The sequence below is a fragment of the Calonectris borealis genome, chromosome 12 (genome assembly GCF_964195595.1).
Source record: "Calonectris borealis chromosome 12, bCalBor7.hap1.2, whole genome shotgun sequence".
Lineage (NCBI taxonomy): Eukaryota > Metazoa > Chordata > Aves > Procellariiformes > Procellariidae > Calonectris > Calonectris borealis.
Genome location: NC_134323.1, coordinates 7257990 through 7281087, shown reverse-complemented (window position 1 = coordinate 7281087; position 23098 = coordinate 7257990).

Here is a 23098-nt window from a genome sequence, read left to right as displayed (position 1 = left end):
AAGCAACAATTGTGCGGCAACATCATCTCGTCAGAGATGTGGTCTATACTTACAAACCTCTTTAATTGTTACGGGTAATTTCTGTTTCCTGGAGCATTTTATTTGTACTGTTTACTTTTTAGGGTCTGTCATCGATTAAACAAATCTTAGGGGATTTTCTGAAAACTTACTAGAGTACAACCTCTCCATGCACCCTTGTTCCGTTTTTCTAAAACTACACCGAAGTTGGAACCAAAGTATGTCTGTGGGAAGGACATATGGCTAGGTAGAAGACAACATATGTCTTTAGTATGCACTTACCATGCAGTTAGTTTAGACAGCATCTGTTGTTTGTTTAAACAGCTTTTTAATTTTTTTTCTTTTTGTAGGGGGAAGGGTGCAATCTGTTTAAAGGGGACCTGCAAACAGAGGGAGGGGAAAGGTTTATGCCTGTTTTCTTCTTTTTTTCCCCTTATGTTTAAGGAAGAATTGCTTTGGCTTGCCTTTTGCCTTACAAATATCAGGACTTTGAAGCATTATCTTTCATGGTTTTGTGGCAGGCATTTTTAGATCATCGAGGCTCTGGGAGTTTTTGTCAGCTTTAAATGAAAGGGGGAGTAGGTGTGGATTCCTAACAAAGAGCATTTCTCCAAGCTCTCCCAGTGAAATGCATTTATATTTCTGTTACCATTAGAGCACTCAGCCGCTTCATGTATAGTTAGGACCCTGCAAGGTGTTTGGTGTCATGAACCTTATTTAACGTATGCATTTGGCATATATTGTGGTGATCTGTTATTGCAGTTCAGGTTGCACGTATTTATTTGGTGGGAGCAGATGGTCCTCCTCTTGCCCCCTGGGAGCCCCTGTTCAGCAGGCAGCTGCTGCTGTACCTGGGCGCTGAAGAAGCAGGAGAGGCACAAGGAGAGAGGTCCATCCTGGCCCCAGGTTTATTCCAAGGGCTGGACTGAGACAGCTGCCCTGAGCTCTCTGGAGCTGCACCCTTCACTGAGTAGGCACCTACCTGAATCCGCGAGCTTTAGCCGTCTTTGCCACCAAGCCTTCCCACCCCAAAACCCTAACACACTCAGCAAGCTTTGAGTGGCTCCATGACCTGCATCATGTTTTAACAGTCATGAGCCTGCAACCAAAATCAGCTATTAAAGAATTTACATAAAACCTCACACGTGGAGTCGGCCAGAACTTGGCAACTACGGCGGTGTTTTGCTAAGCAAGTACAAATATAGAGGCAGACTCAATTTTGGCAGGAAAGAATTCCCAACTCGGTTAATAGGCCTTTCACATGTGCAATCTCTCAGATGTCTCAAATCAACTGGTTTGCCACTTGCCTTCTAATTTCCAAGGAAAAGCAGAGTAGGCAGACCTGGATTTCTATGGTGTTTATTGTTTTCGGAATTCCCATACTAGAAAGAAAAAGAGGAGACAGAAGGAGAGGGGAGTGTCATTTTTGATATAAGCATTGCTCAAATTAATACTTTCAGTATTTTAATTTGAATTCTCTTAGGGCCTCTTGGTATTATGAAAAACAATGTGTTCAGTTAGGAACTTCAGTTTTAAGTTGGCCCTCAAATCTCACAGGCTGGATAAAACCCCACAATGTTTGAGTGCAACAGACTCCGGGAAGTCTGGCCCATAAGTACACTTCCAGGTTCCACAGCCTTGAGTGACAGGAGCACACAAATCAATTAGCTAAAGGAAGACATGTTTTTAAAACGTTTCACTATTGTCCCCATTCGTTGTTTATCCATTATTATTTTTATGCTAAAGCCTCAGCCAACAAACAGAATGAATATGTTTCATAATTAAAAATGAGACAGTAAATCATGTCATTGATTCTAGTAACTAATAAGGGGAGTAACTTCTTCATGGAGGGAGATAGTTACTGTAGGAAATAGGAAGCAGAAGACAGAAACAATTTGAGTAGAAAGAGACACTTGTCGCTTTTTCCAAACACTTTCTAACAGTTGTGGGAGAACTATTACACAGCTGCATCAAAGATGTCCTCCTTCTCTACAAGTTGCCTTTGCTGCAGAAGTCACATGAGGGAGCTCTAGGGTGAGTGCAAAATCAGCTGGAAAATGGTACCTGAAGAGTAATCACCAATAGTTCTCTCTCAAATCAGCTGCTGGGATTCTGCAAATGTCTATTATGGATCCAGTATGGTTCAATAATGTTATTAATGAGTATAGATGAAAAAGTAAGTATGCGTTTCAGGTATACAGTGGTGAGAGGCTGCAAGGGGGTGGGAAGAGAGTGTTAGAATTTGCAGGCTGGAAAAATGTCCACATTTTCCTCTCTCAGAGAAAATGCACTTCTAGCAGACTCACGCAAAATACTGTGCAAATAATGGATGGGGACAATCAACTAGATAATACTTATTGCAGATGTATCTGAGGGTTGTAGTAGTTCACAAGCTGAAAGTGAGTCAGGAATATGTTTATCTTGCATAAGAGTATATTGCATAAGAAATGACTTGTTCTTTCTGCCCTAGTCATCATGCATATAGCCTTGGGTAGAGAGTTGTACAGGTATGAACAAATTGGAGAGAATCCAGAGGAAAGCAAGGAGAATGATGAGAAGTGTCACAAACATGATTAGGAAGAATGATTGAAAGAAATAGGGTTCTCTATTTAAAGAAGACTAATAGAAGACGTACTATGCAAGTGTGCAAAAGCTGCAAAAAGAAGAAAGGAATATCTATCCTCCACATCTGTGAGGCACAGGAAGGGAAATAATGAGCTTAGCTTGTGTCAAATGTCTTCTGGCTTAATGTTTTTTTAAAAAAATCTCTCCAACAGTTAAGATTAAAAAAAATGCTAATGTGCTGAAGCTTCATTTTGGACGTCTTTAGATAAACATCTGCCAGAAATAACAAGAATATAATTGACCCTGCTCTGGGAGTAAGGCTGCACTAAATACCTTTTTGAAGTCCCTTCTGGCCTTATTTACCATGATTCTCTACTTCTGAGTGCTTCAGGCTCAGTACATAGCTTGCTTTTTCCTGCTTCTCTTCTGTATATCTTTCTGCACATCTGTGGAAGGCCAGGGTACCCAGTTTGGGCCCAGGATACCTCAGTTCTCCTGTACCAATAGGCACAGTGAATTTGTTTTGGTAAACCCTATATTCCTTTTAGACCTACATAATTTTAATTCAGTTTTCAGCAACTTCTCTCCCAGTGAAGACATCTAAATTCCACTTTTGGACCCAATGTCTAGTAACTACACTGCCAAACCTGCCTGAGTGCTGATTTGCGTATTCAGTTATAAGAGTGGGACACCCTTTGAAGATATGTATGTTTGAACACTGGTTTGGCTGCATTAAAGGAAAAATGAAGACAAGGAAATATATTAAGCAATGTTAAATAGTTGCTAGAGGTTTGGTTGAAGAACAAACGCAAAATTTATTTTTGGGCAACATTTAACTATTGTATCTGAGTATTCTTCAACTACTGATCCATATAATATGCCTTATATTTTAAGATTTTTTTTGGCAGGAAGCATGCAGAAGTAATTTTAATTTAAGCAATTTTATTTATATACACCCCAAACATATTTGTATACACAGGGAGCTCCAATTACAGTGTAATTAGAGTAACATGAAAGCCTTAAGATCAGGAGTTCAAATTTATATTTGTAAATTTTCCACTAACTTCTAAAACACTCTTCAAAGATGTTTATTATCTCCATTTTCTGATTGATGGAGTTGTCATACTTTTAAATACAAACCACACTAGTATTAACAGAGAGAGAGTTTCACCTATATACAAAACCTTGAACATTCGAATGATCATAACTGAAGCAAGAAACTTAAATATGTGGAGGCGAGGAGGAAAGAGGTAAAGAGCCTGCATGCATCTTTCCATTGCATATAGATATAATCTAGATTATTATTACTATTTTTACTAAACACTAATAGCTGCTCATATAAAAAGCAAAATGAGACCATGAGCTGTATGGCAAACATATAATGTATAATACAGAAAAGGTTTGGGGATTTGGGGGATGATGCAGACCTTCAGATTCTTGAAAAAAAACTTCATTTGTTTTATAAAGTGTATGACAGCATCGATCCATCCAGTGCTGTCCAAAGAAAATTTTATTCTATGTGATCAAGTTACTTACTGGCATGCGATGCTGGAAGGGATGTGCATGCAGCAGATTCATCTATTGATTCACATATTACCAATAGCTTATGGCACAGTTTAGTCTCTGGATACTGTCTGTTATATTCCTTTCAGGAAAAAGTCTTTCGGACTGGTTGTTATTTCTGGAAATAACCCCTTTAGAGAAGCCTGGCAAATATCTATTGATGCAAGACAAATGTGGAAACACAGGGGACTTTTGGCAAAAACAGATTAGAAGTAACATTTCTTAAATTATATGATTTAAAAAATCTGTTCTTTACAGTCTTTACTCCAGTAAGCTACCATCAGCCTTAGCTGGGATTTCTGTAATGAAGTCTACGAGGAAGGATTCTTATTTTCTCTTTTTGTTCTGTTGTTTTTCAGTAGTTGATTCTGGGGAATATTTTATGATTAACTGATTACTGAGAGCCGTTCAGCTTTATATCAAATCAACCCTTTAAGACTACTCACTCTGGGATAACAGGTTAGGATTAGGGTTTGGGAACTGAAGGCTTTCGGAGCTGGAAATCCACTGAAGTCTGCTCAACCAGAGAGCTTGACCACCGGTGTGATCTGTTCTGCTCTGCTGGGGGTAGGGGCTGAGGTGGGGTACTGGAGGCCTTCAGAGCTGGATTTCCCATGGAGGCATGCCCAGCCTGGAGACCTGGGCTGAGGGCTGATTTAAAGATGGAGCTGTAACTCAATGCATGCTTGGGCTCAGAGGGACGGAGTCAACAACGTAAAGGAGAAGTTTTCCATTTTTAATGAATAAATACCTTATTCCAGTGTATTTTTAAGACATCCTATTTGCAATTACTGTAGAAAGTCAATGTTGTGTTGCTGTTGAGGTGCCTTGTAGCAGAAAATATATAACATTGTTCTTCAGTGAATTGTGGGCCACACCTGGTCTAATCCTTCATGACTGCTGTCATTTCAAATGAGCCTCAGTTGATCAAACTTAGTTTTAATAGTATGCAATGAGTGCAGTAAAGCTTAGATAGCCATTTTGGGTTAGTTTGCAGATTTGTTTCTTCTGACATTTTAAGTAAAGAAATTTATTTTTGTAAGCTGTTGGAGAAGAGATAAACTGAAACTATTTTTTCTTTGGGAAATAGTCATTCCATCTGCTAATTTATTCTCCAGTGCAGCCATATTGTCAATTGGTTAACCCTTTCAGCAGGGAAAGAAAGAGGACAAAATAGCCTCTCTTTTGCTCCATGGAGACTTCCTAAGGCTAATATGTTCCATTAGTTGAAAAGAAAAAGATGGCAAAAGGTATGTGTTTCATAACACCATCGGTATCACATATGTGAAGGATGAATTCCTCACACAGCAAAAGAGCTGAAAGAAACATCCTTGGAATAAATAGATTAGTGGTAGCTCTGTTAATATGACTGAGGTGGGGTGGGAGAGAGATTATTTTACTAACAGCTAGGATTAGGTTTGTGGTTTGTAGAAAAGATGAATTTCTTATGAGGCCTTCTCCCTTCTGCAGGAGACGTGAAGTCGAATCTGGGCGTGAAAACAGTTGCAACAACTGCAGAGGCAGAGGGCCCTTTCCAAGATGTGCACTTGTAGGAGGCTGAGCACCAGTCCAGCCCTGGGGAGGTGGGGGGACACCACTTCCATTTCTCCCTCCTCGTATTCGGGTTGCTTGGGACCTCTGAGGAAAGAGAATGGCTTTGCTGCAATGACCTCCCAAAAGTGACAGGATGGAGTTGAATCTCAAGAAGTAGGTCTTTGCTTGCTCTTTGGAGCTGTTTTATTTTTGTGTTTTAAGCATGATTCTCAAAACCTCCAAGGAAGGAGAGGTTTTTTCTCATCTTTTGGAGATTGTTTTTGCCCTTTCTAGCTATGGACATAGTTCTAGAAATGACTCTGGTAGTCATTGGGTCCATGATCTGACTAGTTTTCCTATTCTGATCCATAAATATGAAGAGAAGTAGCACACTCTGTATTCTGAGATAGTAGTCCTTAACAGGAAATGCTTTTCTAGCAGCATTACATAAAACTGAATAAATGTTTGGCAAACCATGTTTCAAAGACACGGTCAGAGCCATGGCTTCAACAGGAACTGGGGATGCATTGCTGTAGCATCTATGGTACAGGTTTAGCACCAAGAAACAAGACTGACTGAATGTGAAACAGCACAGGCCACAGTTATTGCAGCATATAATCTAATGTGAAAATCCAAACAATTGGGACTCACCCAGCACACAAAAAAGTTTAATGGGACTAGAGGGAACAGTGGACTTGAAACAGTGCTGGTTTTGCTGAAATCTGAGTCTACACTGGGGGTGGGGGAGTAGCTGGTACACTGTCACCACTAAATTGCTGTTTATTGCTTTATGGAGTTCCCTGCAATTCCTGCTTCTCCCCATGTTTTATTAATCAAAGTGAGGAATTGTGCTGAAAGTCACTTGCTTGAGTAAGGAGGAGGGATTCACTGTGTCTTCCAAGGGGCTGACAGAGTTTCTGTCCCTTCCTTGTTCCTTCCCCCAGCCTCCATTTTATTGTGGGAAAAACACTGCTGTGGGTAGATGGACTAGAAAGGGATTTAGGGTTTCAAATGCTTTTGACTCAGAGATGTGAGCACTATCTACTGCTCTTCCTGTCTGACTTGTTTAAAATTTGTCCTTCCTTGCAAAGGAGACTTTGATAAGAGGACATTACGTCCTCAGCTGAATGACTTGCCATGAAGGACTACAAAGCAGCTTTCTTCAGTTCATTCTACCTCAAATGGTGGCTCTTAAGAAACTGTTACCTAGTAAGAACTGCTTCTTGAATCAGTCTGTTTTTTCCTCTCTTAAATGCAAATCTCTTACTGTGTTCTTAGCGCTTTGCATTTATATGACTTTCATCCGAGGCTTTTAAACTACAGTATGTTATAATTTTGTTCAAAGTAAGGAAATTTTACCTAAGATATATGTTTTTAATTAGACTAAACAAATAGTAATGAAATCATGGCCCTGATTCTGCAGGCTGATCCCACTGATTGAACCCAGCTCTCTCATGAATTCTTTGTGAAACAGGGGCCTAACTTCAGATGCCTTTCTTCTGGAAATGAAGGAGCTCAGCTGCACCACATGATTAGTTTTTTAAGCAAATAACTTTTTGGCTATCAATGGAGGGAGCCCAGGAGCAATGACCTGCAGGTGTGGAGGAAAATTTAACTTCCCAACCATGCAGTACTAATTCTTTGTTCTGCTGATGCAGGATTAGAGCTCAATGGGAAAGAAAAAGATCAATGACATTTAAGGCTTTGTCTATACCGGGGTAGGATTTTTATGTTCTCAGCACCCATAACTGGGAACAGATTTTTCAGTATTACTCAACTCCCACTAGATGCTTAAGTATGTACTTGACATTAAAAACAGCTCAACACCAAATGTAGTGAAGTCCTGAAAATCCATCCACTTATTTGGATACCTAAGTTCTCTTTCCAGAAATATAACTCTGTATTTTTTTCACATTCTTAATACCCCAAAATAGCACATAAAATGTGTAGTGTGGGTGATGCTTCTGTGAACCTAAGCTAGTTGCAATTAACAGTGTCTGATCACTGTGTGGAAATTCCATCAGCAAAAATCCCAAAGTAGATCCAACCTAGAGGTAAGCAAACTGTTTAGGAGAGAATTAGAAATTATTCAAACTGTTTCTCAAGACTCTGTGGAAACTTAAACCACAAAACTCTTTTCAAGTTTAGAACATTCTTTTATTAGTAATTCATATTTCTGATTTCTGGGATTTGGATAGATCTGAATAGATGATTTTAAACATGAAGATTTTATCCTCCAGTTTTTTATTCTAGAAGCAGCAAAGTAACTTGCTAAGGAAAGACTGGTGGTTTTTTTTTGCTTTGGCCAGAAATAAAAACTGTCTACGACTGTCTTAGGAAAGGTCTGTTAAAGTGCTTGCGTGGCAAGTATATGTGTGTATAATATTTGAAGAAGATTAATTTAATGGGTCACAACTCATAAGATGGTCAGCATTCCGAGGTCCCATTAATCTAATTCTTAAATTAAAAAATTAATTATCAAGGCAAACTTGAACCAGTTGACAATACTACAGTCATTTCTGGTCCCCATGTTTTTGAATATCCTTAGATTTCTTTTGGAGCCAAGTCAGTGCTGTAGAATTTTGCCCTCCAGCAGCCTCTCTCCGAGTGCTGAAGAGGTGGGACTCCCCCAAAAGCGTTGCTGACGTGACACCTAGATCTGCTGGTGAGACTGCTTTACAAATATTGCTTGTTTCACCTGAGTGGGAGAGGTCATAGTATGGTAATTATACAGTTTAGCTTTGCTAATGTGGCTCAGAGCCCATGAAGAATACTTTGCCGTGTTGATAAACAAGTACAATGATCACAAACACTGTGGAAACACAGCCTGGTTGGATGGTGCAACTAGATTGACAGGTTTCCACTGCTTGTGTGATTCTTTATGTGATGGAAGGTCAGTTTATTTTAAGTTTTGTATTCTACTGAAAAAGTCTGTTAGTTAAGATTCCACTCTGAGGGGCTTGGAAGTTTTGGGGATTTTGTTTTTTTTTGTTTTGTCTTGTTTTGAAGATATAATGAGGACTTTGCACTGGAAGCCTGCAGCAATCCTGTTATGCTGTGATTAATGTCACTGTATAATTCTGACAAGCTGAAGCCCTCCCAGGGTGCTCATTCATCGTGGATCTCTCTATAGCTCTTATTTATTTATTGAACAACATGTAAGCACAGTTCCCTTTTTTGTTTAATGTATCAGCATTTCAGCGTACGTGGACTTCAAGGTTTCAGTTTTGTTGACAATAATGAGATCATCCAGACAATTATCGTTTGATTTTCACTTCACTAGTGAGAAAGATTAAAGAAAAGTTAAGGAGCTTTGTCTGTTTCCATCACCCATTTACTGAGGGGGAAGAAAAACTAACTGTTTAAAATGTATAAATTATGAGACTTTAGATCACGCTCAAACAGTATGTGAGGAGACTGCATACCATTAGTTCACTGGAGTTTTGAATGGGTCAAGCTGGCTTTCTGCTTAACTAATCCATGATTTGGATACCCCCTTAAACAGCATGTATGAGTTAAGGCCAACAGGTATCCTACGTGTGTACCATGTATGAGCGTTTGTCCAGCTCATACACCATCAAGTTCTTCAACAGTGCAAAAATTCGTTGCTTGCACAAGAAGGATCTGTACCTAGCATCAGCATTTTGTTAAGGCATCCAGGTTCCTGCAGGCTCCCTGCACTGCCATCTTTCATTTGGAGAATAAAAATGGATGAGACATTGAACATGAACTTGTAATAGGATGCCACACAAAGTTCCAAAATCAGGAACATGCAGTGTCATAGGCCAGGCTGGGAACAAGGGCACTGGTCACATTCTTTAACACGTTGGAAACTGCTCAGATACTGCTGTGATAGGTGATGTATAAGAGTCTGAAGAGAAAGTGATTCTCAATACAGAAGTAACACTATGCCTACAAGACAAAGTACTGGTATGGACACTTTAAGATCAGACAAAAATATCAAGAAGTTCGAGGGAATTCAGAAAAGAGCCACAAACATGATTAAAGAGCACGGGAAGATGATGGCAAGAAAAGATGAAAAGAACTAGATGTGCATAGCTATATGATGATTAAGACGGTGCATAAGCGTATACAGCTAATTGAAGGGTGTAAATATAAAGGAAGGAGCATAACTGTCTGGGGTGTTATGAGGGCTTGTAACTGGGAGTAGTTGGATGAAATTAATCAAACAGAAATTTAGGTTGGGAAATTTCCAAACAGTGGACCATATGTTCCCTTCTGGCGTAAAAACGTGTGAAGGGGAACAAAACACTCTAAAAGCCATGTGGCTTTTGAAGTGCAGCTGTTGTTCCACATTCTCTCCCCTGCTCTGTGAAACTAAGGGCCAGGGCCAGGTTTCTGAAGTGCACATACTATCAACACAAGTGTTAGAAAAACCAGGAAATCACTAGTTAAGCTTATCCACCCCTTGAAGTCCAAGTTACAGTTTGTACCTTTGCCTTTCAACCTTGCCCATTTTTACTTCCCACATGTCTCCTCCCTCCACCCAAACCTTGACTCCCACTGAGACAGCGTTTAAAAATTTATGTTTTTGCTTTGTTGGGAAAGTTGATTGAGGCTTTGAAGTACATGATTAATGTGTGGACAGCCTTTCAGTTCAGGTTATTTTCAAGTGTGCGGTATTGAAGAATGGATAAAGAAGAGAGAGGTACAGTGTTTAACAGTGTAACGGTGTTTAATACCAGTCCTGATAAATAAGTTTAGTACCTCCTTCCACTTCAACAGCTAATGTATGTGGCTGAAGTTACCACATTGTATGGAGGACAGAGTTCTTCATGGCTTCTGGTTAGCAGGTAAGAATGTGGTACAGAAAGAAATTTATTTTTATACCTTGCTAGGTTAAGAACTCAGTACATAATTTCTGGGTTATTTTGTCTTTCTGTACAATACAAATACATGGGTGACCTCCCCTGGGTTTTGGTTTTTGTTTGGGGTTTTTTTTTGGTGTGGTGTCAGTTTGTTGATTTGTTGGGTTTGGTTTTTGGGGGGTTTTTTGTTTCTTTTGTTTTGTTTTACAATTTTAGGAAGACCACAAGTAACTATTTTGGCAAACTTAAGAATAACTCTTGCTTTTTAATGGGATTCTCAACCTTACGTAGTCCCCGATGCCCTACAAATTGCCCCCCAAATGCTTCCTAACTTCCCACTGCTCCACACTCCCCACAGCTGCACTCCAGATTGTCCAGTGAAGAATTACTGTGTCATGTTTGGGGACTAAATCAAATCATTCATATATTTCAGCAAGACTGAAATCTATTTGCTTAAATGCATGTATCAACATTAATTATAGTCATTGCTGACTCTGAATAAAAGCCCACAAAGCAGAATATGTCATACAGTGATGGTATTTTGATTTTTCTGTTTGCATTCTTCTAAGGGAAACACTTTGTCCAAAACAGTTCTCCTATTTCTAGATTTTAAAGAGATATTGGTCATTGGAAAGTAAGTAGGCCAAAGGAGTTTGAAGGAATTTAGAGTATTCCAAGCAAAGTCCTTTAAAAAATAAATGGAATTTACATTTTCCATTAAGAAAATTATATTTAGATGAAATTTGCTGCTGATATAAAGAGGTAATTTTTGCCAGCTTACACTACCCATCAGTTTGATCTACAGCTGTTCAGGGTAGTCTTCATGTCTTTCTACTAGATTGTAAAAGCTATAGACCGTCTAAGCGTTATTGGTGATAAATTCTGACAATAGTAATTGCTTTATTTTATAAACATTTAAGAGACCGTCAGTAGCTTTGAGTTTTCTTTTATCAATATATGCAAGTAAATAACAGCATATTAACCAAAACCTAGAAACAAGTCTTTTTTTTTTTTAATGTTCATTTTAATATTCTCAAACACCAAACAATAAAAGAAATAGACCTGCACCCAAACTGAATTAAAATTTCATCAAAAGCACAAAGGCAAGAGAATTCTGAATTAACTGAACCTTTGCCTCCTGCTGTGTATCTAGATGTTGCTGGAGTCCCCTAACCTTGATTAGTGTCGACACCAAAGGCTATATGTTATTGTAGATCAACTCGCACAATTACTGCTGACATCTTTAATCTAGTTTTTAAGCAGAAAAAGATATAACAGTCTAGTGTTTAGAAGCAGGAGCTAGACAAATTCAGAACTGAAGTAATGTGCCTATTTTTAACAGGAAAAGTAAATTAACCACTGGAACAATTTACCTAGGGACATGTTGTTTTTTCCTTCACTTGAAGTCTTTGTATTGAGACTGGGTATCTTTTAAAAAGAGGTGCTGTAGATCAAACAAAAATAATGGTTTTGATGCAGAAATTAATGTTGGAGGTTCTTTTGCCTATGTTACCCAGGAGATCAAATACAATGGTCATAATAGCCTATTTTGGTTGTAACATCTAGTGATTCAGTGAGTGAAATAGGTATTCAGCAAAATAGCTATAGCCAAATAAATACTGAGATATTTGGCTTTCATTTACTTGCTATTTATATGAGATATGCTTATATTCAACATTGTCTGTGAAGAAAAGCGGTGTCTAGATTTAAAAAGATTGACAGACAATTTAACATACTGCTTCACCTACTTTATTTCGGTAAATAGAAAGATTTCATGATTATGTTACCATGTGAAGTTTTTTCAAACCAAAAATGAGCTCACAATTGTAATAATTTCTATTACATCGTCAAGATTTTCTAACTTCTAAAAACTGCCTTAAAATGTGTTCACACACATAGTGAGGTATTTAATTTCCCATTTCACCAGGACAGCTTAACAGAGCGGTTTGATTAATCTCCAGACATAGAATTTGAAAAAAGCATGTATACTGAGTGTATGGGATTTTTGTTTTGTTTTATTTTATTTTGGTTTTAGTAATAAATACAATGACTTAAGTCAATTTGTTTAACAAAGGAGACTGGGACTTAGTGAATCACCTTAATAGGTTTCAGAGATGACTTTTTAATTCATTGCAGTTCTTAAGCTATTGAAAGCAGAAAATGAATAAATTATGTCTTTTAAAAATAATAACAACAAACTCATGTCTAATGACTTCATGGAATGATTTCAAAGTAACATTGCCCCTGGTGGAAAAATGGGAGCCGCCTGCCTTCCAAATGGGCTGCACCTGTGCAGCTCTCATAGAGGTTAAAAACATATCAAAGAGTTTCATCTGTGCAGGGCCTTCTGGGATGTGCTAAGTGGATTCAGAAGTTGGAGGAGGATCAGCACTCCTGGCATCACGTGCTGTGTTACTGTTGGTCCTTGTTTCCTGTTAATTGTGATACTGACAGAAAAAGACTTTTTTTTCCCCGTCTCATATAAATAAAAAAAAAAAGACTCAGTCTGCAAGCATGGGATCTGATGCATTTTCATGCTATGGAGATGCAGTCTTCTGGTTTTAGTGCTCAACATCTAAGAGCTGGCATATAGACAGAGCGCAGTGTTCTGTGCGGCTCCCCTGGCTTCTCATAATCAGCAATTGAGATCCATTATTTCAGCAGGTGTGCTAATATCTGTGAGCATGGCTGCCTTGCTCTAAGAAACTGAAGATGTGTGGCTGTGGCCTCTCACATAAAAATGTTAATAAAATTATTATTGCACAGAACGCGTTACATTCCCATTCTACAAAATGGCCAGTGTCCTTGGGGAAACACATGGGGTAAGACTCTGTTTTGTAGTGCTGTAAAACTAACTGAAAAATGATAAAATGAATGATAAAACCCAAATACACATGTATATGCTCTTAAGGACATATTTGTCTTCAGGAATGCAGCTGTATGCTGAATGCATGTGGCTTTTTCCTAGGTTTGTACTTCCTAACATTATTCTATGTGCTCAAATTAACATCGTCGGTAGAAACCAGATATTAGAAATTTTAGTATTGGCCAGGTTTGGTTGGATTTCTCTTGCAAAATACATTCAACAAAGGGAAGCTGATGTACAGCTCCCATCATGTTCCACCTCTACCATTAATAGCAAAGTTTGAATAAGATGTGTCAGTAACAAGCTGTTGGAAATAAAAGATGGTCGCAGCAGCAGGAGGCTGGTAACACCCCGTAATGTAGCTATTATGAAAGTGCATATATCTTTAAAGATGTATTTAACTTTCAGAGTAGTTCCTTCCCCTACAAACAAGAAATTCCGGTAGCACATTTAGCACCAGTGCCCTCACCAGCTGCCACATTTTTAATAAAAAAATCAGAAGTATTTATCTTTGTACATTTGTTTCCATGTTCCAAAATTATATATCATATGATAAACAGGGAGACTGAGTTAGTAATGTCTGTAGAAACTTTAATGTTTGTACTTGTATTTATTTATTTTTAGACAGACCTACTCTTGTTTCATTCTTTGCAATTCGCTTCATTTCAAGAGGCAGAGCCATTCAATTGTCTAGTTACAGGAGAACTGCAAGTCTATTTTATGACAGTGTTGGCATATAACACTCCCAGTTAGGAGCACAGTCTCGAGATCATTTATTCCCTGGAACATGAGGACTATGTATGTGAATAAGCCTCTGCAGGATGTGGCTACATTCTTGCAAGCTTAATGAGACTGGGGGGGTTGAAAGAATGGAGAGCTACCACTTAGCCAAGGCTCTGTTTGAATGGAGACATTTTTCTGCAGTGCTGCTTAAACCTATACCCACTGAATTGCGATGGCTATAATGCATGGCTCAGAAAGACAAATATTTGGCCCCAGTGTACCTAAGCCTGGAAAGTCCAACTGAAATCAAGGAACATTAAACATTTCATTCATTACAAATGAATAATCTTGAGCTCAGGGTCAACATTTTCTGTATATAAATGAATACTGATTAGATGTAGCAACAAGGTAGCAATCCTAACAGTGCAGAAATCACAGTTATCGTCTTCATTTTTTTCCCAAGATTAGTGCTGACATGCTATGGTGCACATTAGAGCACATCCATGACTTCTTCATGCTAGCTGCCAGCCACAGCGCTGAGTGCCGAGAGGCTACTGTGTATGCTTCCCAGCTGCCTGATAGCAGGAGCTCTGAAATCACAATCTCCAGGAAAAGCATGGGGTGATTGTTCAGATCATCAGATTTGACTATTACTTTTCCTCTAGTTTTTTAACTATAAAGGAAATCACTGTTGACTAAATATCCCCACCAGGATGCCTCTAGCTGGGGTGATTTCAGCTAGAAAGTTCACAATGGTTGCTGTGTACTCACAGAATTTGAGTCTCCAATGCAACGTAGATGTTATTGTCTCTAACTCTTCTGTTTTATGAGGCCTTTCACTACCCTAGACATCTTTCCTCATAGTTTGCCTACTCCTCTTTCATGCCTATGTTCTTCTAGCTAATTCTCTTCCCCTCTTTCCTTTTCTTAAAAAGTTTCAGTGTGTGACAGGAGGCAGGGCAAACAGTGTAGTTTACAAGGTGGAAGCATGGAGCCATATGGAGTGAAAGCAGCCGAGCTTCAAGCTGTGAAAGATATGGTGAAAACTGTGTCTTTGTTAGAGGCAGAATATTTTTTGTGTGCAAGTGAACACTATTTATAATTGTGGGATTTTTGTCCCAAATCTATAGAGGAAAAAATGAGAGGTGACCATATCCTTTGTAAGTGGGAAAGAAGTTATAATGCATTCAAATTAATATCTGTATATATGAAGAAATTTTTAAGCATCACTTTAGGTCATGAAACTGGAATTGAAATGGTGAAAACTGTTTAAGCTTTTGCAGTTTCTTTAGACTGCAGTGGATATACATTGGTCACACTCGGAAAGTATTTTCCTCTCTTTTATTATCTAATGAACTCTCCCATAGAATGTTACTGAGTTACTGAAAGGGAAAGCAAATCAACTGTTTAAAATGTATGAATTATAAGACTCTATGTTACATCCAGACAATACGTGAGGAGTCTGTGTGCCATTAGGAGTTCTGGATAAGCTAAACTGGCATGTGCACTTGGTTTGTCGCTGAGTCAGCCCCCCACTTAGAGTATGATTTGATGGTCAAGATGCATCTTAGTATGTGTTGGAGGTGTTTGTCCGGTCCACACACTGTCAAAGTCATTACAGTGTCAACTTTCTTCTCAAAAATAATTTGTATAAAGGATTTATACATAATTTTAGTCTCTTGGTAAGGTCACCATTAAGTCTTTTGCGTAGGGGGAGGTGTTTCAATTAAAAAGCAAGAGCAGCCTGCTTTTGCAGGCAGAAAGGTGTTTTTCTAAAAGAGCAGTATGCTTACTAAAAAAGTCAGTCAAATCAACCAGAAATAAGTAGAAAAATCTTTCCTGTTTTGAGCGCGACTCAGATTTTGATATTTGCGTAGAAACAACTCTAGACAACACCTGGTTTTCATTTGCCAGCACCTGGTCAACAAGACTTTGAAAGCTGTTTCTACCTCTGTCTCTCTGTCTGTATTGCCCTGAATATATTTGATAGTATTCTGAATACAGGCCTATGTGTTAGCCCAACACTGCTTCGTATTAATGCACACAATTGTCAGGCTTTAATGTTCTACCTATACTACATGAAGGTATATGATATAACACCTTTGTGGAATTCACCCTGAAAGGTAAGACATTCCTCACAGAAGAGATGGAATTTTTAAGTCTCCAGGACAGTATATTTCAAAATAACTGAGCTTGCATGGCCTGTAGTTTTCTCCTCCATTGGAGCAGTATCCTGTATGAAGGAGTTCGAGACGGGGGTGTAATATGTCTTCTGCAAAGGGATTTTTTGCAGCGTCTTAATCCGCTGCAGCTCAGGCAGACACCCAGTTAACAGCCATCGATCTAATCTGCAACATCAGGCACATCAAAAAAGCACCACCGACGATGGAGCAGAGAAGGTGACTGAACTAGAAATCCCATTCCTGAACAGCTTACTCCATTTGTTAGATTTGTCTTTTTTAATTGAAATATGTTGAAAAATTTGCCTTTATAAGGCAAGCCGGTACAGTGTAAACACAATCTGCTGGATAAATTCACATTCAGTTACGTTTGTTAGCATTTAGAAAAGGCTGTATAGTAAACCCATTCATCTCTCTTCTTTGGCTTTTATCTTTAGTTGTGAGGATGTGAAATTTCAGGCTCCCCCACAAAGCCAAACAGGGTAGAGAGAAGACTGTCTTGTGGAGAAATTCAGGAAAAAAGAAGCTCTAAAATAGCTATATGAAATACTGTTTTCCTTATTTTAATAGTCTTTCTTAACTAATGTTGTCATACTACAGTCATGTACTATCTAGTTGTACTATCTACTAGCTTGCGAAAAAATGTGCATTGTGATCCTTCCTCTAGGCACTTCTGTGTAAATGAGGTTCATTTCACATTAAGACCTGCCTACTTTTTATCCATTGTTCTTGCCTTTTGCAGTAAGCGCGCCACTAGACATGCTGAGATATGTAAAGAATATTTGCACTATATTTGAACTCTGACTTGGGTGTTTAGAGACTAACTTAAGCTTTGTTCTTCTCACTTCTTACAGAGCTTAAACTACAGTATGTGATGTTTTAAATATGGTCCCTGAGCCAAGTTGTTTCCTCCCTAGAACATGCGTTAGGCATCAGCTCTCGCCCGTCATTTGCTGGGATTGATAATGTGCCAAGTCTTGAAGTCTTGACTTAGTTCTTACTCCGACAAGACTCCCATGGAAATCAATGGAAGTTTTGCCTGATTAAATACTTCTGGATTCCTCTCCAAAACACTTGGCTTATTTATATCAGGCACGTTTGGAAAAATCCAACGTTTTAGCCCCTGTAAAGTAGGATTATCAAAATCTTAACTGATGGAGGACATTCTGAAGGCAAAATACCCAGGCGCCTGCTTGCTAGCAGTGGAACACTGCCTATGTTTGAAAACCAAACCAAAACAAACCCAAAGGCTGCAGGACAATACATCATCTAAAAAGCAGTTGAACTTATCTGGCAGTATCCACATATGCACAACATGAGATGACAGTGTCTTCCTCCACTGTAAGGTGATCAGTCGATGACTTGTGTTATTCAGAGTTGCTTTGAAACTAAACAATAGGCTATGAGACATTACATATAAAATTTTTCTCCTGTTTGTGAAAATTAGAAAAACTAACTGTGCAATAGATTCATACAGAAAGATGTGCTGTAGTTTAGTGAACATTTCATTGCAATCAATCTCAATGAATACCACAAAAATACTTCAGGATGAACATAATCACCAGAAATAAACAGAAATTAACTTTAATGATCAGCTTTTAATGTTTGAGTATCATCCCACTCTTATTTTATAAACATGCTTAGGTTTTCATGAAACTTGGCATGCTTTATGTCATACAATACATGTTGCTTTGAAAACAATATGTGCTTTGCATCTGGAAAAAGAAGCCATTTGGGGGGGGTATAAGAAAAAGTAAAGTCTATATGTTCTCCATCATTCTGCCATGGAGTAGATGTAGTTATTTTGAAACATATGCAACTTTCATTTCTTGGTGAAAGCAAGGAATTGAAACACAGTTTTCAGACAGAGTAAGAAGTAACATCACATGAACCAAAATTAGATATAATTTTTTAGTTATTCTACTAAGTCTGTGCCAGACTGTGGAGCATGAGAATGCCATTCTGTACACCTCAGTCCTGGTGGTACGAGTGTCCCAGTCAGTTCCATAGGATGGTGCGCATCTTTGTTGTGTCTTCATTTGGAGCCAGAGTACATCCTTGTGAGGTATGTGTACTGGTCCCACTGTAGAGTGCACTTGTCCTGCAGTGTAGACCCACTATTTACCATAGCTCTGACTATGCGAACCAAGATCAGATGGTGATTCTTTCCATTGCCTGGAGAGATGTATCAAAGGAGTAGGGCCTTGGCTTTTGGAAAGAAAGCATATCATATTTCTCTCCAAAGTCTTTCTCCAGCTGTCTAGGAACTGCACAGTGAGATTGTGGGATTATGTCTACACTGTGAGATGAAGAGTTGTTGAAGCGTGCTGAACCCTATGACTCATGCTTTCTTTCCCAATGACTATTAGCCCAGCTGCAGTTTAGACTTAGAGCATTCACGTATTCAGGAAGAGTTGGCTTGTGTTATGTCTTGGCAGACTATTTTGTAGCATGTATGGTTTGCTTGTGTCTGGTCCATCCAGACTTATGAACAATAGCTTGCGCCCGTGCTAAAATATCAGGCATGCTTCAGCAGCTATGGGCACTGTTTCCTGCTCTGATACCTGCCTTTTATTTTCCTTTCTTTTACTATCAAACACAGCTTATGATCTTAGAACTGATTTACTGTTGCTGTGTAAACTGCACAAACATTACTTTTTTTTGTGCCTCACAAAAGTACAGAGTTTGGGCTGAGACAGACTCTTAACATGCCATGAGATTTTCGCTATGAACTGGGGGTGGGCCAAGACCTGAAAACACATATAAAAAAGTCAGCAAAGCTGACTTTGTGGCCATATGCTGTGACAGAGTATATGAAGGATAAGGGCAAAAAAGCTATTGGGGGAGGATTCTTTAGGGTGGGAGTTGTTGAGTTCAAGATGCAACAGGGCTAGGCAAGAGCCCAACTTGCTGTCTGCAAAACGTTGTTCCCTGTCCCTACAAGAGCAAGTTGGGAGGGAAACTGCCTCCAGTCACCTCGCAGCTGTGTTTGGAACCAGACTGCACTGCAAGTTTTGAATGCTTCTTGCTTTAGTTCCTGTACGGTCAATTAGCAAGGGGAAGATATATATCAGAAGGACAGATGCAACAGTAATGACAACTAAATCTAGGGAGTCGTTATCTGGGCAACTGTTCTCTAGACTCTTAACTTTTATGTATAGAGAGTAGTCCTGAGGTCTCTAAAAACATGAGCATGACTGCACCGTGAAATATGAACAGAGCTAACTTCTTTGAAGAAGAGTGACATATTTTAAAGTTTTAATTCTAATTTTTTTCACCAGTTCATTTGTCTTTCTACTTTCCTATCTAATACCTCTGGAAATCCCCCTGCTTCCACAGGGCCTATGGATGCTCCTCACAGGCTAGCATCACTCCCTGCTAAAACACAAAAAGTTAAAAAGCTTTATGCTACTTCCATTCTCTGAATCTCTTGGAGTGAGTCTGTTTTATCTTCTATGCCTTTCAGTTTGTATGATCTTTTGGCAGGAACTGTTGGCCTGATTCTGATCTTATTTGAAGTGTGTAAATCAGAACAAAGCTCTGTGCCTTTGAGTGAGATATGGGAGCAAGCACCCTGGCACGGTGTATGGCATTATGTACTGCCAAGAATTCCATTTGGATTCGCAGCAAAAGGGAATTGTTAACCAGGTTCAGTTTATACAAAGGGCAGTTTGCTACTACAAAGGGAGTCAAATAAATAGAATGACTCAATACTGAAACAAAAGTGGAGGTAGGGATCACAGCAGTGAGTTTTAAAGGCATTTATTGGAAAGTCTATAGAAGGAGGAGAAAGTGAAAAAGAGGATAAGAGGCAGTTCAGCACAGGCATGAACAGTCAGTATAGACTCATTTTTCTGGAACATACTAAGCTGGTAAGAGACCTGGTATTTTGGCTAAAATCCGATGATTATTCTTTCACTGGCTATTATGACTACGCCTAAACTGTCAGAAAGGGATGGAGGTATGGTGGCATCAGACCGAATGGAGAGCAGCCATGGTAGTTAGCATAAGTAAAAGCACAATTTTAAGAAGAGTGATTTTCTATTTTAAGGTTCAGCGTTCTGGCGAGCAGTGATTTGGGCAGGAATATAGAAGAAAACATACAGCATTTTAAAGTGACTAGTGGTAACACCACAGTATTTAACTTTTAGTTTTAGACTGACACTGCTATATTTCTCTTGATAACATCTTTGCAATTTGCGATTGATCTTAAAAGTGGGCAAGGAGTTGTCTTTTAGGGGAAAAAAAAAATCTGTTTCCAAATTTCTTTCACTGCATTTAGGCAGTCAATGCTTATGTACATGTATTGATTTACCAGCCAATCTAGAATATATTATCATATCTGTATTGGTGTAAAATGAGGGTGGACTGGCCTATTTTGGAATGTCTTCACATGAGAAATTACACCACTAGAAGTCTAGTGGAAAAACATCACTGGGATAGTTCTGATGGTAAATTTTATTACGCAGAGAAATTCTCAAAGGATGCTAACATTTGCTATCTCAACAGTTTCCCTGCACTGGAAAGTTTGAAAACATCCTTGAGATCTGTTGCCACTGAAGTTGCATGAATCAGCTAGCAAAGTCATGCATCTTAGTCTCGCTTGCTTCCAGTACAATATTGCTAAAACTGAGAGAGCTCGGTTTGTTTCACTTCAAGAGAAGAAAGCACTTCTTCATAATTTATAATTCAACTACAGCACTTACCACCACAGAATTTTGTGGAAACAAAATAGATTCAGGAAAGGATTAAACCTATGTCTAATTAAGCACCACTGCTGGGTTGCAGACTCTAACTCAAGGAGTTCCTAAATTTCCACTTGTTGGAATCAGGAAGGATGATGGAGATAGACCTGTGCATGCCTTGTTCTTCCCTTAACAGCTTGTAGCGCTTAGAAACATGATACCGAATCATTAGCTTGACAAAGTGTTGCAGATGCTACACTTTTAATGAGACTCTTCCCAGAGGTGCACAGTGAAAGGTTGAGAAGCAGTGGTCACAGGTTGCACCAAGGGAAATTCTGAACAGGTATAAGGGTAAAAACATTTACAGGAGTTTGGACTAGATGACCTCGAGAGTCCCTTCCAATCTAGATTATTAAATAATTCTGTGATTATCAAATTGGAAGGAACTTGGCAGTATGTCCAAATCACTGCTATTGCAGGAAATATCCGCTTTCTGTCTCCAGTCTCTTTCACAAGTTGATCAAATTCCCTCTTCAAAATAGTTGGTAGGGTCAGTGGAAAAAAAAATATCGAGGGAACTTTCCAGCTTCAGCTTCTGTGCACTGCTCTTTTCCTCTTCCAGGTTAGGTCCAGTCTTTGTAATTTAAATGGCTGTTACATTTCATTGTTTTCCCCTTCACATAGGACCAAGGACCAGATACCATCAATCTAGAGCTAGTGCCCTTTGACCCACACAGCTGGGGATTCCCTAACTGAAGAGACCTCTCTCTTCCCTCCAGTAACTTAAGAGTAATAAGAGTTTATGACAGTGTGTCAACTGAGAGATTTCTAACGGCATATATTTGCCAAAATTAGACTTCGGTAAGCCTACCAGAAAGAGATTAGGACTTTTTCATTAGTATCCTTGCTTTGCCTCTTCATAAATATTGTAACTAAATTCCTTTTCCATTCATTATGCCTTTTGTTCCCAGACTACCAAACTGAGGATCCTGTCATGCCTGCAAATCCCCCGTCACAGCACTCACTCTTACCTCATTAGACAGCTGGATGAACTCTGCTCTGCTTTGCTGATACAGAAGCCCTAAGCTACTCAAGGCTCTGCAAAAGTGCAAACATCAAAACATGTGTTTCTCCATGGGGAAAAAAATACCAAGAAAACAGTAATTTTTTCATTCTTAGTCTTAAACCTGCGCTATGGTTTTCAGAACCCAAAATGTTATACAAATGTCATATATATTTCATGTATTTTCAGTATTTCACCATACTTTTAAAGAATAATTTATGCTTATTAGTTTACTCAGTATTGTTCACCCCCGAAATATTTTACTTTAGAAAAAAATTTTTAAAAATTGTCATTATTCCAGCATGTGCAATGTCATGTATTGTAGAGGTGTTCACTTGAAAGGAATATTTAATTTAAATACAATCTATCTAAATGTTAGAAATGTTTTTCCTTTACCTGGCTCATCACCTCATTGTAGTTCACAAAATACAGGAATTTATTCATAGTACTTTAGTTCATACAGTTTTTATTTTGAAAGTCTTAGATCTTGCGATCTGTACTTCAAGTCACAAGAACAATACCATCAGTCTTAACTTTTTACATCTGCCCGGTCCTCTTCTTGCTGATTTCTAGTTGATTTAATACTCTTCCAGATGAGCAATTGATCCCTTTGTCTAGTCTCTCATTTTCCAAGTGAAAAGAAGTGACCCTAATAACGTCCACGCTCCCAGCCCAGCCATGACAGAGCTCCCTGCCTGTTCCATGCAGCACTTCTCTCTCACAGCAATTTGCCTTCACAGGAATTTGTTTCATAACCAAGTTTGGCTGCACGAGAACGGACTGTGGCTCTCCCCTGTGGGTATGGAGCCACTATTTTTGTTTTGATTTGTTGTTTGGGGTTTTTTTTATGTCAGTGTTCTACATATTTGGCCTTGTCAACTATGTTTACTCTAGAGTAGGAAAAGAGAAGCTGGTCAGAAAATGACACAGAGTTGAGCAGTTGCTGAACTGCTGCTTGTATCATTCTTTAACTGGGTTATCAGTTCACATTCAGAGAGCTGAAACCTGATATTCCTGCATTAGGGGCACAAGAAGAGCTTTTGTTTTGAAGTGTATGTCCTCCATATCTAACT